The sequence below is a fragment of the Somniosus microcephalus genome, unplaced genomic scaffold (assembly GCF_052327205.1).
Source record: "Somniosus microcephalus isolate GS21.2 unplaced genomic scaffold, FLI_Smic_1.0 scaffold58, whole genome shotgun sequence".
Lineage (NCBI taxonomy): Eukaryota > Metazoa > Chordata > Chondrichthyes > Squaliformes > Somniosidae > Somniosus > Somniosus microcephalus.
This window is the reverse complement of record NW_028225245.1, coordinates 914,435-932,490: the sequence shown is the minus strand read 5'-3', so window position 1 is coordinate 932,490 and position 18,056 is coordinate 914,435. Positions and strand designations below refer to the sequence as shown.

Here is an 18,056-nt window from a genome sequence, read left to right as displayed (position 1 = left end):
TGAGCGCGGGCTCTGAACAGGCCCCGCCCCATCCCCCTACTTCGCATGCGTCTCTCCAAAGTGAGCGCGGGCTCTGAACAGGCCCCGCCCCTCCCCCTACACTGCAGGCGCCACTCCAAGGTGAGCGCGGGCTCTGAACAGGCCCCGCCCCTCCCCCTACACTGCAGGCGCCGCTCCAAGGTGAGCGCGGGCTCTGAACAGGCCCCGCCCCCACCACCTACTCCACATGTGCCGCTCCAAGCTGAGCGCGGGTTTTGAACAGGCCCCGCCCCCTCCCCCTACTCCGCATGCGCTGCTCCAAGGTGAGCGTGGGCTCTGAACAGGCCCCGCCCCCTCCCCCTACTCTGCATGCACCACTCAAAAGTGAGCGCGGGCTCTAAACATGCCCCGCCCCCTCCCCCGACTCCGCATGCGCCGCTCCAAGGTGAGCGCGGGCTCTGAACAGGCCCCGCCCACTCCCCCTACTCCGCATGCACCGCTCCAAGGTGAGCGCAGGCTCTGAACAGGCCCCTCCCCCTACTCCGCATGCGCCGCTCCAAGGTGAGCGCGGGCTCTGAACAGGCCCCGCCCACTCCCCCTACTCCACATGCACCGCTCCAAGCTGAGCGCGGGCTCTGAACAGGCCCCGCCCACTCCCCCTACTCCACATGCGCCGCTCCAAGGTGAGCGCGGGCTCTGAACAGGCCCCGCCCCCTCCCCCTGCACCGCATGCGTCGCTCCAAGGTGAGCGTGGCCTCTGAACAGGCCCCGCCCCCTCTTCCTACTCTGCATGGGCCACCGGGCCCCGCTCCCGAGGATGAGCCGCTACCGCGCCTGCGCAGGGCCTCGCATTCTGGGGAAGGCCCGGGCAACCGTGAGAGACCCGATCACCGGCGGAAAGTGAGTTTTATCCGGGTTTTTTATATATAGCGGAGAGAAGCGCGGGCAGGGAGATAAATAAAAAGAAAATACAAACCGCACCGTCCCAGCGCCCTCCCGGCACCGAGCGGATCGGATTGAGCGGCCGCAGCCCCTTGTCTTCTGCAGGGAGCCGGACTGGGGCACGTCATCAACTGCACGGCGGTGACTGACGGGAGCTCCGACCAATAGGGAGAGAGCGGGCGGAGCTCGGAGGACTGAGGTGGCGGCGGGTCCTGCAACCAATCGGGGTGTCCGTGGGGCGGGACTTCCGCCGCCTCCTTCTCCCGCTGCTGAGACAAGCGGAATGCAGCAGAGGGCGCTCTTCTGAGTTTGGGGCTCAGGCCTGTTAGTGGAGCAGTGCAGAGGGAACTTTACTCTGCACTGGGCTTTACTCCCTCAGCACTGCACTGGAGGGGCAGCACAGAGTTTTAGACTCGAGTCTCTGGAGTGGGACTTCAACCCACAACCTTCTGACTCAGAGGAGAGAGTGCTGCCGCCTGAGGCACGGCTGACACTCTGTATCTAACCCGTGCTGTACCTGCCCTGGGAGTGTTTGATGGGACAATGTAGAGGGAGCTTTACTCTGTATCTAACCCGTGCTGTACCTGCCCTGGGAGTGTGTGATGGGACAGTGTAGAGGGAGTTTTACTCTGTATATAACCCGTGCTGCACCTGCCCTGGTAGTGTTTCAATGGACAGTGTAGAGGGAGCTTTACTCTGTATCTAACCCGTGCTGTACCTGCCCTGGGAGTGTTTGATGGGACAGTGTAGAGGGAGCTTTACTCTGTATCTAACCCGTGCTGTACCTGCCCTGGGAGTGTTTGATGGGACAGTGTAGAGGGAGCTTTACTCTGTATCTAACCCGTGCTGTACCTGCCCTGGGAGTGTGTGATGGGACAGTGTAGAGGTAGCTTTACTCTGTATCTAACCCGTGCTGTACCTGCCCTGGGAGTGTTTGATGGGACAGTGTGGAGGGAGCTTTACTCTGTATCTAACCCGTGCTGTACCTGCCCTGGGAGTGTTTGATGGGACAGTGTAGAGGGAGCTTTACTCTGTATCTAACCCGTGCTGTACCTGCCCTGGGAGTGTTTGATGGGACAGTGTAGAGGGAGCTTTACTCTGTATCTAACCCGTGCTGTACCTGCCTTGGGAGCGTTTGATGGGACAGTGTAGAGGGTGATTTACTCTGTATCTAACCCGTGCTGTACCTGCCCTGGGAGCGTTTGATGGGTCAGTGTAGAGGGAGCTTTACTCTGTATCTAACCCGTGTTGTACCTGCCCTGGGAGTGTTTGATGGGACAGTGTAGAGTGAGATTTACTCTCTATCTAACCCGTGCTCTACCTGCCCTCATGAGCAAATTTGGCTAGGGTAAATAAAATCAGAGAGTTAAATGCGTGGCTCAAAGACTGGTGTGGGAGAAATGGGTTTTGCTTCTTGGGACACTGGCAGCAGTACTGGGACAGGAGAAAGCTGTTCCGTTGGGACGGAGTTCACTTGGCCAGTGTTGGGACTAGAATCCTGGTGAATCGAATAACTAGGGCTGTAGAGAAGAGGGCTTTAAACTAATTAGTGGTGGGGAGGTTTCAAGAGAGCGAAAAATAAAAATGTCAGCGGAGAAGGCAATAGAGCAAGGTAGCAGTGGAGGAATTAAAAACCAGAGCGTGTCAGGAAGGGACAGAATATATAAAGATAAAGGTAAAGTTGTAAAGGGGGTAAAAGCAGGAATAAATTGTCACAAAACATATTTTAAAGTTCTTTATCTGAAAGCACGCAGCATTCGTAACAAAATAGATGCGTTGACGGTACAAATAACTACACATTGGTATGATCTGGTGGCCATTACGGAGACATGGCTGCAGGGTGACCATGACTGGCAACTAAACATTGAGGGGTATTTGACTATTAGGAAGGACAGCCAGGAAGGAAAAGGAGGTGGGGCGGCTGTGTTAATAAAGGATGGAATCACTGCAATAGTGAGAAATGATATTGGGTCAAAGGATCAGGATAGTGAAACGGTTTGGGTGGAAATAAGGATGATAAGGGGAAAAAGTCACTAGTGGGCGTAGTCTATAGACCTCCTAACAGTTGCAACTCTATTGGTCGGAGTATAAATCAGGAAATAGTTGGGGCTTGTAATAAGGGAACAGCTATAATCATGGGAGATTTTAACTTTCATATTGACTGGACAAATCAAATTGGGCAGGGCAGCCTTGAGGAAGAGTTCATAGAGTGCATTAGGGACGGGTTCCTTGAGCAGTATGTTACTGAAACAACCAGGCTCTCTTGAAACCTCCCCGCCACTAATTAGTTTAAAGCCCTCTCTACAGCCCTAGTTATTTGATTCACCAGGATTCTAGTCCCAGCACTGGCCAAGTGAACTCCGTCCCAACGGAACAGCTCTCTCCTGTCCCAATACTGGTGCCAGTGTCCCAAGAAGCAAAACCCATTTCTCCGACACCAGTCTTTGAGCCACGCATTTAACTCTCTGATTTTATTTACCCTAGCCAAGTTTGCTCATGAGGGCAGGTAGAGCACGGGTTAGATACAGAGTAAAGTTCCCTCTGCACTGTCCAAGGCAATCTTAGATCTGGTCCTGTGTAATGAGACAGGATTAATAAAAAATGTCCTAGTAAAGGATCCCCTTGGAATGAGTGACCATAACATGGTTGAATTCCAAATTCAGTTGGAGGGTGAGAGAGTTGGATCTCAAACCAGCGTACTAAGCTTAAATAAAGGAGACTATGAAGGTATGAGAGCAGAGTTGACTAAAGTGGACTGGGAAAATAGATTAAGGTGTAAGACGGTACATGAGCAGTGGTGTACATTCAAGGAGATATTTCACAACTTTCAAGAAGAATATATTCCACTGAGGAAAAAGGGGCGTAAAAGAAAAGACAGCCATCCGTGGCTAATAAAGTAATAAAGGATAGTATCCGACTGAAAACAAGGGCATATAAAGTAGCCAAATCTAGTGGGAGGATAGAAGATTGGGAAGTATTTAAAAGCCAGCAAAGAATAACTAAAACATTAATTAAGAAAGGGAAGATAGATTATGAAAGTAAACTAGCAAAAAATATAAAAACAGATAGCAAGAGTTTCTACAGTTATATAAAAAGAAAAAGGGTGGCTAAAGTGAATGTTGGTCCCTGAGAGGACGAGACTGGGAAGTTAGTAGTGGGGAACATGGAGATGGCAAAAACGCTGAACAAATATTTTGTATCAGTCTTTACAGTAGACGACACTAAAAATATCCCAACACTGGAGAAACAGGGGGCTATGGGGGGGAGGAGCTAAACACGATTAAAATCACTCAGGAGATGGTACTCGGTAAGATAATGGGACTTAAGGCGGATAAATCCCCTGGACCTGATGGCTTACATCCTAGGGCTTGAGACAGGTAGCGGTGGGGATTGCGGATGCATTGGTGGTAATTTTCCAAAACTCCCTAGATTCAGGCAAAGTCCCAGCAGATTGGAAAACTGCTAATGTAATGCCCTTATTTAAAAAGGGAGGTAGACAAAAGGTTGGAAACTATTGACCAGTTAGCCTAACATCTGTGGTTGGTAAAATGTTGGAGTCCATTATTAAGGAAGCAGTAACAGGACATTTGGATAAGCATAATTTAATCGGACAGAGTCAGCATGGTTTTATAAAGGGGAAGTCATGTTTGACAAATTTGCTCGAATTCTTTGAGGATGTAACAAACAGGGTGGATAAAGGGGAACCAGTGGATGTGGTGTATTTGGACTTCCAAAAGGCATTTGACAAGGTGCCACACAAAAGATTACTGCACAAGATAAAAAATCATGGGATTGGGGGTAATATACTGGCATGGGTGGAAGATTGGCCATCTAACAGAAAACAGAGAGTTGGAATAAATGGTTCATTCTCGGGTTGGCAATCAGTAACTAGTGGTGTTCCGCAGGGGTCAGTGCTGGGACCCCAACTCTTTACAATCTATATTAACGATTTGGAGGAGGGGACCGAGTGCAACATATCCAAGTTTGCCGACGATACAAAGATGGGAGGGAAAGCAGTGAGTGAGGAGGACAGAAAAAACCTGCAAAAGGACATAGACAGGCTAAGTGAGTGGGCAGAAATTTGGCAGATGGAATATAATGTTGGAAAGTGTGAGGTTATGCACTTTGGCAGAAAAAATCAAAGAGCAAGTTATTATCTAAATGGAGAGAAACTGCAAAGTGCTACAGTACAAAGGGATCTGGGGGGTCCTGGTGCATGAAACACAAGGTTAGTATGCAGGTACAGCAGGTGATCAGGAAGGCCAATGGAATCTTGGCTTTTATTGCAAGGGGGATGGAGTATAAAAGCAGGGAAGTCTTGCTTCAGTTATACAGGGGACTGGTGAGGCCACACCTGGAATATTGCGTACAGTTTTGGTTTACATATTTAAGAAAAGATATACTTGCTCTCGAGGCAGTTCAGAGAAGGTTCACTCGGTTGATTCCGGAGATGAGGGGGTTGACTTATGAGGAAAGGTTGAGTAGGTTGGGCATCTACTCATTGGAATTCAGAAGAATGAGAGGCGATATTATCAAAACATATAAGATTGTGAGGGGGCTTGATCGGGTGGATGCGGGGATGATGTTTCCACTGATGGGTGAAACTAGAACTAGGGGGCATAATCTTAGAATAAGGGGCTGCCCTTTCAAATCTGAGATGAGGAGAAACTTCTTCACTCAGGGTGGTAAATCTATGGAATTTGCTACCTCAGAGAGCTGTGGAAGCTGCGACATTAAATACATTTAAAACGGAGATAAACAGTTTCCTAACTGATAAGGGAATTAGGGGTTACGGGGAGCGGGCAGGGAAGTGGACGTGAGTTTAGGTTCAGATCAGCCATGATCCTATTGAATGGTGGAGCAGGCCCAAGGGGCCGTATGGCCTACTTCTGCTCCTACTTCTTATGTTCTTATGTTCTTTTTCTCTTCACATATCTATAAAAGCTTTTACAGTCAGTTTTTATGTTCCCTGCAAACTTACTCTCATATTCTATTTTCCCTGCAAACTTACTCTCATATTCTATTTTCCCCTTCTTAATTAATCCCTTTGTCCTCCTTTGTTGAATCCTAAACTGCTCCCAATCCTCAGGTTTACTGCTTTTTCTGGCCAATTTATATGTCGTCTCCTTGGATCTTCTGCTATCCCTAATTTCCCTTGTTAGCCACGGTTGAGTCACCTCTTTTGTTTTATTTTTATGCCAAACTGGGATGAACAAATTCTGTAGTTCATCCATGCGGTCTTTGAATGTTTGCCATTGCCTGTCCATCGTGAACCCTTTGAGTGACATTCCCCAATCAATCCTACCCAACTTGCTCCTCAGACCATCGTAGTTTCCTTTATTTAAATTTAGGACCCTAATCTCTGAGTCAACAACTTCATTCTCCATCTTAATGAAACATAGAAACATAGAAGATAGGAGCAGGAGCAGGAGCAGGCCATTCGGCCCTTCGAGCCTGCTCCGCCATTCAACGAGATCATGGCTGATCATCCAAACCCTAGCACCCGGTCGCTACACCGACAGCCATCCCACCCAAGCCCTATCCCCGTAACCCCACATATTTAATCCCCCCTAACACTAAGGGCCAATTTTTATCATAGCCAATCAACGTAACCCGCACATCTTTGGACTGTGGGAGGAAACAGGAGCACCCGGAGAAAACCCACGCAAACACGGGGAGAATGTGCAAACTCCACACAGACAGTCACCCGAGGCCGGATTTGAACCCGGGTCCCTGGCGCTGTGAGGCAACAGTGCTAATTCGATCATATTATGATCACTCCAACCCAAGGGGCCTCATACAACAAGATTGCTAATTAATCCTTTCTCGTTACATCATACCCAGTCTAAGATGGCCTGGTCTCTGGTTGGATCCTCGACATATTGGTCCAGGAAACCATCCTGTAAACACTCAAGGAATTCCTCCTCCACAGTAGAGGACATGAGATGGGGGGAGGTAGTCCCTTTAAATGTGGAGGAGGTGGGTGTCCCTTTAAATGTGGCAGGGTGGATGTCCCTTTAAATGTGGAGGGTGTGTGTGTCCCTTTAAATGTAGAGGGGGTGGGTGTCCCTTTAAATGTGCAGGGTGTGGGTGTGGAGTTTGCACATTCTCCCTGTGTCTGCGTGGGTTTCCTCCGGGTGCTCCGGTTTCCTCCCACAGTCCAAAGATGTGCGGGTTAGGTTGATTTGGCTATGATAAATTGACCCTTCCTGTTAGGGGATTAAATACGTGGGGTTACGGGGATAGGGTGGGATATGTGTCGGTGCAGGCTCGATGGGCCGAAATGGCCTCTATCTGCACTGTGGGGATTCTGTGTGATTCTGTGTGTGGGTGGGTGTCCCTTTAAATGTGGAGAGGCGGGGCCGCGCATGCTCATTTGGCCCCAACACAAAACGAGGCTGCCAGTGCGCCGCCTCTGAGGAGAAGACGGAAGTTGGCCCGGGGAAGAGGCGGAATCAGCGGCCGGGGTAAAGTAAAGTGTTGGGGAATCGATTTAAATCGAGGTGAAGGGGGAGCGGAGAGCGAGATTATAAAGAAAAATACCAGAAAAAGCAAACCTGAGAGTCGGGCGGGCGGGACATCCGCGGACGCCGAACGGAGCGGTTTCATCCGCGCGGGGTGGCGGAGTGAGCCGGAACAATGTGATTCTGACTGACGGGAGCGCTGACCAATAGGAACAGGGCTAAGCTGGGAGGACTGAACTGGGCGGCCTGGTCCTCCAACCAATGGCGGCGCGGCAAGGGGGCGGGACCTTCCTCCCTGAGGCTGGGGCCCGATAGTGACGTCATCAGAGGAAGAGGCTTCGCTCGGTGCCGGGAGGGCGCTGGGACGGTGCGGTTTGTATTTTCTTTTTATTTATCTTCCCGCCCGCGCTTCTCTCCGCTATATTAAAAAAAACCCTCATAAAACTCACTTTCCGCCGGTGAGCCGGACTCTCGCGGTTGCCCGGGCCTTCCACAGAATCCGAGGCCTTGCGCAGGCGCGGAGCGGCTCATTCTCGGGAGCGGGGCCCGGCGGCGCATGCGGAGTAGGGGGAGGGGGCGGGGCCTGTTCAGAGGGGGAGGATGATTGACAGGGGCACAGGGTGTGTGCTGAGCATGCGCAGTGCGGGCCGGGCGCCTGTGGCGCAGGAGAGGGCGGGGCCATGGGGCGCATGCGCGGGGTCAGCTGCAACTTTAGAGTCACAAAGGGACCGAGTTTCTTCAAATCTCTCCCCTCCTCTTCTAATTTCCTGTAAAACCAGTTTATAAAAGTCATCATTGAAAGTACAGCACGGTGACATAGTGGTTAGCACTGTTGCCTCACAGCGCCAGGGACCCGGGTTCGAATCCGGCCTCGGGTGACTGCGTGGAGTTTGCACATTCTCCCCGTGTTTGCGTGGGTTTCCTCCGGGTGCTCCGGTTTCCTCCCACAGTCCAAAGATGTGCGGGTTAGGTTGATTGGCTATGATAAATTGACCCTTAGTGTTAGGGGGATTAAATACGTGGGGTTACGGGGATAGGGTGGGATATGTGTTGGTGTGGGGGTTGCGGGGATCGGGTGGGATGTGTGTCGCTGCAGGCTCGATGGGCCGAAATGGCCTCTATCTGCACTGTGGGGTTTCTGTGATTCTGTGATAGGACCCGGGCCCAGGGCCTGATTGACGGGAGCTTCCGACCAATAGGGAGCGAGCGGGGCGGGGCTGGAGGAGCGAGCCGGCGGCGGGTCCTCCAACCAATCGGGGAGCCCAAGGGGCGGGACTTGCGCCGGCTGATTGGGACAGAGGAGGCTGACGGGAGATTGAATTTAAATGAATTTAATTTCCCACCTGCTCCAACCGCCCACCCTGCAACGTCACGACGTCGCCGGCGTGCACCGACTGACACTGAGCTCTCCACCAATGAGCGAGGGGAGGCGGAGCCTGGAGGACCGACCGAGGGGCTTTGGTCCTCCAACCAATCGCGGCGAAGGGGGAGGCGGGACCTGGGATCAGCCCGCCGCCATTTTGTAAAGCGGCCTGGTCAGAATCTGTGATCCTGGGAAAGTTTATTTTTAATGTTCCTTTCCCATTTTACAGCTCAAACTAATTTTATTTTACAGAAGATACTTGTTTTAAATATAGAAACATAGAAGATAGGAGCAGGAGTAGGCCATTCGACCCTTCGAGCCTGCTCCGCCATTCAATGCGATCATGGCTGATCATAAAAAAAGCTGTTTGTTTTTAAATTGATGGAACAGAAACAAGAAACCCTGTGGAGCAAATGTGAGTAAAAATATTTTTTCTCCCTGAATTAATTTTTTTAATATTAATTTTGTGCGTTTTTAATTATTAATTTCAAGCACTTTAAGAGAAATATGGGAGTGGTGGGGTTTCTCTTAAAGGGACAGGCGCTCTCTTTTTCTATGAGATTTTCATTAAAAATCCCCGTGGATGACCGATTTTAAAGGGACAGCGTCTCCCTTTTTATTAATGTATATTTAAGAGACTGACATTTAAAGTAGGGCTAATCCCCTGCTCCCGTAAGTGCTTGGTGAGAAATCAGGTGCTGTTTGCACTCACCCCCTCCCAATTTTCTGCCAAGGGACAGAAAGCAGAGAGTAGTGGTGAACGGTTTCTTTTCAGACTGGAGGGAGGTAAACAGTGATGTTCCCCAGGGGTCGGTATTAGGACCAATGTTCCCTCTTTTTTTGAGGTGCGTGGCCCCTTTAACGGGCTGCACGGCCCATTCAAATTTCTGCGCATGCGCGTTTATTCCATTTATAGGGCGGTGAGCCGGCTGCGCGGGACCTCCAGACCGCTGCGTGGCCGCGCAACTTAACGTGAACATTGATTCGGACCACTGCTTTTTTTGATATATATTAATGACCTGGACTTGGGGATCCAGGGCAAAATTTCAAAATTTACAGATGACATGAAACTCAAATGTCGCAAACAATGAGGATAGTAACAGACTTCAGGAGGATGTAGCCAGACTGGTGAAATGGGCAGAAACGTGGCAGATTAAATTTAATGTAGAGAAGTGTGAAGTGATTCATTTTGGTAGGAAGAATGAGGAGAGGCAATATAAACTAAATGGTCCAGTTTTAAAGAGGGTGCAGGAACAGAGAGGCCTCGGGGGGTATGTACACAAATCTTAGAAGGTGGCAGGACAAGTTGAGAAGGCTGTTAATAAGCATACAGGATCCTTGACTTTATTAATAGAGGAATAGAGTACAAAAGCAAGCAGGTTATGCTAAGCCTTTATAAAACACTGGCTAGGCTTCCGCTGGGCACCACACTTTAGGAAGGATGTCAAGGCCTTAGAGAGGGTGCAGAAGAAATTTACGAGAATGGGACCAGGGATGAGGGACTTGAGTTACGTGGAGAGACGGGAGAAGCTGGGGTTGTTCTCCTTGGGGCAGAGAAGATTAAGAGGAGATTTGATAGCGTTGTTCAAAATCAGGATGGATTTTGAGAGAGTAAATAAGGAGAAACCGTTTCCAATGGCTGAAGGGACAGAAACCAGATTTAAGGCGATTGGCAAAAGAACCAGAGGTGAGATGAGGAAACAGATTTTTACACCAAGTTGTTGTGATCTGGAATGCGCTGCCTGAAAGGGCGGTGGAAGCAGATTCAATCGTCACTTTCATAAAGAAGTGGGTAAATACTTGAAGGGGAGACATTTACAGGGCGAGGGGGAAACAGCAGGGGGGAGTGGGACTAATCGGAGAGCTCGACCAAAGAGCCGGCACAGGCATGGTGGGCCGAATGGCCTCCTTCTGTGCTGTTTCATTCGATGGTTCCGTCCCCATAATGAGACATTCTCAGCCCCGATGTCCTCCTGGTAAATTGGCCCTGCACCCCCTCCGAGGCCAGTGTGTCCCTTTCTGAGGTGCGGTGCCTGAAACTGAAGGCAGTCCTCCGGATGGGGCCTGAGCAAGGCTCTGGACAGCTGAGGCATGGCTGTGGATATCTGGAGTTGTGGTGTAGACAGTCCGACCTTGTCAAGTTAAGTGGGTGGCGATCAGGAGCAGGTGCCCTTTCCTCCCAGGGTGCTGTCACACTACATTAGGGCTCATGGGATTGGGGGTAATAGCATGGATTGAGGACTGGTTAACGGTCAGAAAACAGAGAGTAGGAATAAACGGCTCATTTTCGGGCTGGCAGGCTGTAACTATTGGGGTCCCGCAAGGATCATTACTGGGGCCTCAGCTATTCACAATCTCCATCAATGACTTAGATGAGGGGACCGAGTGCAATGTATCCAAGTTTGCTGACGATACAAAGCTAGGTGGGAAAATAAGTTGTGAGGAGGAGACAAAGAGGCTGCAAAGGGATATCGACAGGTTCAGTGAATGGGCAAGAACATGGCAGATGGAATATAATGTGGAGAAGTGGGAAGTTATCTGCTTTGAACATAAGAAATAGGAGCAGGAATAGGCCACTTGGCCCCTCGAGCCTGCTCCGCCATTCAATAAGATCATGGCTGATCTTGGGCTCAAAGCCACTTCCCCGCCCGCTCCCGAGCACCCTTCGTGTTGAGTCTGTGCTTTCAAATGTAGTTATGCTGAATAACTGGACACAGACAACAGAAATACTTAAACAGGTCTTTAGTAACTGAGGGTCAGGGCTGAACTGGAATACACTTTGCTCCACAGGGTTTATATACCGGTGTGGTCACCACCGGTACTACAATGTACAGGAGCCATCAAAAAGTAGTCCATCACCTTAAGGTATCCTCTTAAGGTGGTACAGGTTACATACACTACAATTCCTCCCCTTTTAGCTTAACAGTGTACACCCCAATTTAAACAATACATGGATAACATGTATACAACTTTCACACAAAACTGTTCAAAGATTCAGTCTCTGAGGAGGCCTCCTGATCCGGGCCGGATAACGCCTTTCAGGGGTCTCTGGTTCTCGTTGCTGGGGTGACTGATCCATTTGATCTCCTATGGATTGAACATCATCATGTACATACGAGTCTGAGGTAGATGCTACAGGCTCAATAACTTCTTCAACTGGTGTCTCTGCCGTAGACATGGGGTCGACCCTTGTTCTCGATTCCACAAGTTGGTCAGCATGACGTCGTATTACGTTCTCTCCAACGTCTACCGTGTACATCAAGGGTCCTTGTCGGGCACGAATTGTTCCGGATTGCCATTTATCATTCCTATAGTCCCTGGCCAACACTGGTTGTCCTATTTCGAAACTCCGAGTGGCCTTGTTATTTACGTGCTGGAATTGCTTGTTTTCGACTTCCCTTCGCACATTGGGTTTTAACAAATCCAACCGGGACCGCAACCTCCTGTTATAGAACATTATGGCAGGGCTTTGATTTGTCACTGCATGCGTGGCGTTTCGATATGCCATCAGGAAATTGTCCACCTTGTGTTGTAGTGGAATATGGTCTTCGCTCATGGCCTTTATCGCCTTTTTGAACGTTTGTACAAATCTCTCGGCCAACCCATTTGTAGCCGGATGATATGGGGCAGATGTATAGTGTTTCACCCCATTCTTTTTCATGAATTTCTGGAATTCTTCTGACACGAACTGTGGTCCGTTATCTGAACATATTTGTTCCGGCAACCCATTCCTTGCAAATATGGTTCTTAGAACTGCGATTGTCTTTTCAGAGGTAGTGGTCGACATCTTAATCACTTCTGGCCATTTAGAATGTGCGTCTACCGCTATCAAAAACATGGAATCCATGAATGGACCTGCAAAGTCGATATGCACACGTTGCCATGGGGTTGAAGGCCATTCCCATGGATGCAGCGGTGCAATTGGAGGTACGTTTTGAACTTTTTGGCACCCTGAGCAGCTTTTAGTCAGATCCTCTATTTGTTTGTCGATACCTGGCCACCACACATAAGCCCTAGCAAGGCTTTTCATCTTGACTCCCCCCAGATGACCTTCATGCAGTTCCTTCAGAACTCTCTCCCTTAATTTAGGAGGAATAATCACCCTTGTTCCATACATCAATGTTCCTTGACAGATGGACAGCTGTTCTCGTCTGGCTGAGAATGCTGGTAACAGTGGGTCACCATGTGCTGGCCATCCCTTCACTGTCAAATCGTAGACCCGAGACAGTGTCAGGTCGTTTCGGGTCTCTCTCTCAATACTCGCATTGGTGACTGGTAAGCATTCGATGATGGTCGAGTGAAATATCTCGACAGGGTCAACTGCCGGTGCCTCTTCCGCTGTAGGTAGTGGCAGGCGCGACAGCCCATCAGCATTACCATGTTGCTTTGTACCTTTGAATTCGATATCATATTGATGTGCCCCTAGGAAAAGGGACCATCTCTGAAGCCTCTGCGCCGTCATTACTGGAACACCCTTCTTAGGGTTAAAAATGGAAACCAACGGCTGGTGATCTGTCAGCAGCGTAAACTTTTGGCCTTGCAGGTAATGGCTAAATTTCTTAACTCCCCACACGAGGCTGAGAGCCTTCCTATCTATCTGAGCATAGTTGTGCTCTGCGGAGGTCAATGATCTGGATGCGAACGCGACTGGCCTTTCCAAGCCATTTGGCAACTTATGTGAGAGCACTGCCCCGATACCATATGGAGAAGCATCACAAGCTAAGCGAATAGGCAGCGTTGGGTTAAAGTGAGCCAACACTTCCTTAGAGGTGATCAGTGCCTTGCTTTTTTGAAAAGCCCGCTTACAATCCTCGCTCCACTTCCATGGTACTCCCATTTGCAAAAGAGTGTTCAGCGGGTGTAACACCGTGGATAAATTTGGAAGAAACTTGTGGTAATAGTTAACCAACCCAAGGAACGACCTCAACTAGGATACATTTTCCGGAGCGGGAGCTTTCACAACAGCTTCGATCTTGTCAGGTGACTTATGGAGCCCCTCCTGGTCAATGACGTGGCCGCAGTATGAGATTCGCTTTTGAAAGAACTCACATTTCTGGCGATTAACTCTGAGTCCATATTCTTTCAATCTGGTGAGCACCTGCTCCAAATTCGCGAGGTGCTCCTTATCATCATCTCCTGTAATCAGAATGTCGTCCAGGTAGCATTGTGTGCCTGGAATTCCCTGCAATACCTGTTCCATGGCCCTTTGCCAAATCGCTGGAGCCGATGCCACTCCAAAAACCAGTCTATTATACCGATATAAGCCCTTATGTGTGTTGATCGTGAGATACTGGCGTGACGCTTCATCAACTTCCATCTGTAGGTATGCCTGCGCCAGGTCTATCTTGGTGAAGTGTTTCCCGCCAGACAGCGAAGCGAAGATATCTTCAATCCGCGGAAGCGGATATTGCACCGTGTGAAGAACCGGATTAACAGTGATCTTGAAATCGCCACAGATGCGAACCTTCCCAGGTTCTCCCGGCTTGTTGCTCAACGAACGCTTCATGATGGGAACAATGGGCGTGGCCCATTCGCTCCAGTCCACCTTTGACAGTACTCCTGAATGTTCTAGCCCTTCCAGCTCTGCTTCCACAGCAGGTCGTATCGCATAAGGTACCGGTCTAGCTTTGAAAAATTTCAGGTTTGCATGTTCTTCAACCTTGATGTTTGCCGTAATTCCTTTCAGTGTTCCCAGTCCCTGTTGGAACACCTCCTTAGCATCGTCCAATATTCTGGACAGTCGTTTAGGTTTGACGTCATCCTCTTTACAGGAATCTACAGTTAGTGCTTGTATGGAATGCCAGTCCACATTTATTCTCCGGATCCATTCCCGTCCCAGTAGTGGCGGACCTCCATCAGGTAACACATACAAGTCCATTTCCTGACTTTCTTTACCATTGTAGACCACCTTTACCTTTATCTTTCCGATGGGGTATACTATTTGCCCCGTGTATGTTTTCAATACAATCTCCGTATCCCTCAGGGGAATGTGTGAGAATAACCTTTTGTAATCTTGCTTATTCATGACCGTCAATGCCGATCCAGTGTCCCAATTCCATCTTCACTTGGACTCCTGCTATCCGAAGCATGACCCAGATAGTTTGGTGGTCTGCTGAGTTACCCACATTATGTATTTTTAGACAACCCAGTTCCTTACTGCTGGAGTCTGAATCCGTCTTCTGTTCATCCGAACTGTTCTCTGTCACCTTGTGTACTTTTTTGTACTTCTCCTGCGGCGACCTTTTGCTGCTGGTCTTCTTTCCTGACCGGCATACTCTCGCTATGTGACCAAGTTTGCCACATTGCCTGCATTCTTTATCTTTGAACCAGCACTGGTTCTGGTCATGCGTTGTCCTTCCGCAACGATAGCACTTTACTGCGCCCAATGCCATTTCATTGGTGCTGAATTCCAATGGCCTTTGCTGCATTTCTGCAGTGCCTCGTGCTGCTGCCTCGTGCGATGCTGCAATGCTGAAAGCTTTGTCCAGCGTAAGATCCTTTTCCTCTAGCAGTCGCTTCTGGGTTCCATCCCTTAGGAGCCCACACACAAACTTATCTCTCAGTGCGTCTGCTAGTCCTGTACCGAACTGACAGTACTTTGATAACTTGCACAGTTCAATTAAGAATTCAGCGTTGCTTTCTTCTTTCAGTTGAATTCTTTTGTAGAATTTAAATCGTTCCGCTATCAGCAGCGGCGTGGGGTTTAAATGCTCTTGCAGGATAGTAACAATATCCGCGAAACTCTTTCCTACCGGTTTATCTGGTGTTACAAGGTTCCTTAATAACCCGTACGTCTTCGCACCCATTGAGTTTAATAGGGTTAGTGCTTTCTTATCCACCGGTACCTCATTCGCTGTACAATAAACTTCAACGCGTTCCACATAAGTGGCCCAATCTTCCACATCGCTATCAAAAGCAGTGATGTTACCCGTTTTTGGCATCTTGTTGAGTTTCCTTTCCTTCGGATTATGATTATTATTTTATTTTATTTTTCAAAATGGCGGCTTCCCGCACTTGGCGGCTTTTCCCGCGCTTGTCTTCTTCCCCCGCTGACTAAAAATGGCGATTACTGCGCTGTTGCCGTTCTCACCTCCCAGCGGTCCTTTATTTTCCCCGACGCTGCTGCTCTTGTTCCCCACCGCTCCCGCGGTCCTCGTGGACATAAACGCTTTTCTGGCTGCTGCGCGTCTCTGCCCCGATTGCAGTCCGGCCCCTGACACCGGCTGCGGTCGTGTTCTCCGCCCTTTTCGTCGTTTCCCTCCCCTTCTCTTACTGACAACTCGGCTGACTTCCCCCCGTGCCGCTCGATCGGGCTTACCCGCCGCTGTCGTCGAAGGGATGTTCAGTGATGTTAGACTTCGTGGCCAGAACCCAACCCGGGTTCCCGATTGCCTCCCGTGCTATGCAGTGCCCAGCAGGATGTTGAGGGTGGATGTCCTTGTTCGACGCCCGTTTCAGAGGCAAAGCTTCCTTTGATGCAACTGCCGCTAGGTAAGATCAGACTCGTCGCCACTGTTGAGTCTGTGCTTTCAAATGTAGTTATGCTGAATAACTGGACACAGACAACAGAAATGCTTAAACAGGTCTTTAGTAACTGAGGGTCAGGGCTGAACTGGAATACACTTTGCTCCACAGGGTTTATATACCGGTGTGGTCACCACCGGTACTACAATGTACAGGAGCCATCAAAAAGTAGTCCATCACCTTAAGGTATCCTCTTAAGGTGGTACAGGTCACATACACTACACTTCGCTCCCTTATCTTGCCAAAAATCTGTCTATCTCCACCTTAAATGTATTTAATGACCCAGCCTCCACGGCTCTCTGGGTCAGAGAATTCCACAGATTTAAGACCCTCTGGGTGAAGAAATTCCTCCTCATCTCTGTCCTAAATGGCTTACTCCTTTTCCTTAGACTGTGACCCCTGGTTCTGGACTCCCCGGCCATCGGGAACATCCTTCCTGCATCCAGTCTGTCCAGTCCTGTTAGAATTTTATAAGTTTCAATTAGATCCCCTCTCATTCTTCTAAACTCCAGTGAGTATAAGCCCAATCGACCCAATCTCTCCTCATACGTCATTCCTGCCATCCCAGGTATCAGTCTGGTGAATATTCGCTGCACTCCCTCCATGGCAAGAATATCCTTCCTCAGATAAGGCGACCAAAACTGCACACAATGCTCAAGGTGTTGTCTCACCAAGGCCCTGTACAACTGCAGCAAGACATCCTTGTTCTTGTACTCGAAACCTCTCGCTATGAAGGCCAACATACCATTTGCCTTCTTAACCGCCTGCTGCACCTGCATGCTTACCTTCAGCGACTGGTGCACAAGGACACTTCCCCTTCTCCCAATCTATTGCCGTTCAGATAATAAGCTGCCTTCCTGTTTTTGCCACCAAACTGGATAACCTCACATTTGTCCACATTATACTGCATCTGCCATGCTTCTGCCCAATCACCCAACCTGCCCAAATCATACTGGAGCTTCTCGGCATCCTCCTCAGAGCACACATGTCCACCCAACTTTGTGTCGTCTGCAAACTTGGAGATATTACATCTAGTTGCCTCGTCTAGATTATTTATATATATTATGAATAGCTGGGGTCCTAGGACCGAATCCTGTGGTACCCCACTAGTCACTGCCTGCCACTCGGAAAAAGAGCCGTTTATTCCAACTCTTTGCTTCCTGTCTGCCAACCAGTTCTTTATCCAAGTCAGTACCTTGCCCCCAATCCCATGTGCCTTAACTTTACACGCTAGTCTCTTATGCGGGACCTTATCGAAAGCCTTCTGAAAGTCCAAATACACCACATCCACTGGTTCTCCCTTATCTATTCTACCAGTTACATCCTCAAAAAATTCCAGTAGATTAGTCAAGCACGATTTACCTTTTGTAAATCCATGTTGACTTTGTCTGATCCTGTCACTTTTTTTTACATCTTTTATAATGGACTCTAGCATTTTCCCCACTACCGATGTCAGGCTTACTCGTCTATAATTCCCTGTTTTCTCTCTACCACCTTTTTTGAATAGTGGGGTAACATTAGCTACCCTCCAATCCATGGGAAGTGTTCCAGAGTCTATCGAATTTTGGAAGATGACCAGCAATTCTGTCCCTCTAGTGCTACTTGTCTCTCCCAGTCCTCTCTTCACCTTGTTTCTCCTCTCTAATGTTTCATCCTGGTGCCCATCCCCCTGTCTAATTAATTTAAACCCTCCCCCACAGCACTAGTTAACCGTCCCATGAGGACATTGGGCCCAGCTCTGTTGAGGTGCAACCCGTCCACCTTGGACAGGTCCCTCCTGCCCC

General features: G+C 49.2%; 1 long non-coding RNA gene across 2 annotated transcripts; it reads left to right on the top strand.

Moving 5' to 3' along the window:
- The first annotated feature begins 7,217 nt into the window (after positions 1–7,217).
- On the top strand, positions 7,218–12,650 carry LOC147083630 (uncharacterized). 2 transcript variants are annotated; one of them, XR_015075971.1, is made up of 3 exons: positions 7,218–7,752; positions 9,001–9,163; positions 12,520–12,650. It is a non-coding gene; the product is annotated as an uncharacterized LOC147083630 (long non-coding RNA). The 2 variants fall into 2 exon arrangements; XR_015075972.1 differs by having other exon boundaries at positions 7,219–7,388.
- The last annotated feature ends 5,406 nt before the right edge of the window (positions 12,651–18,056 follow it).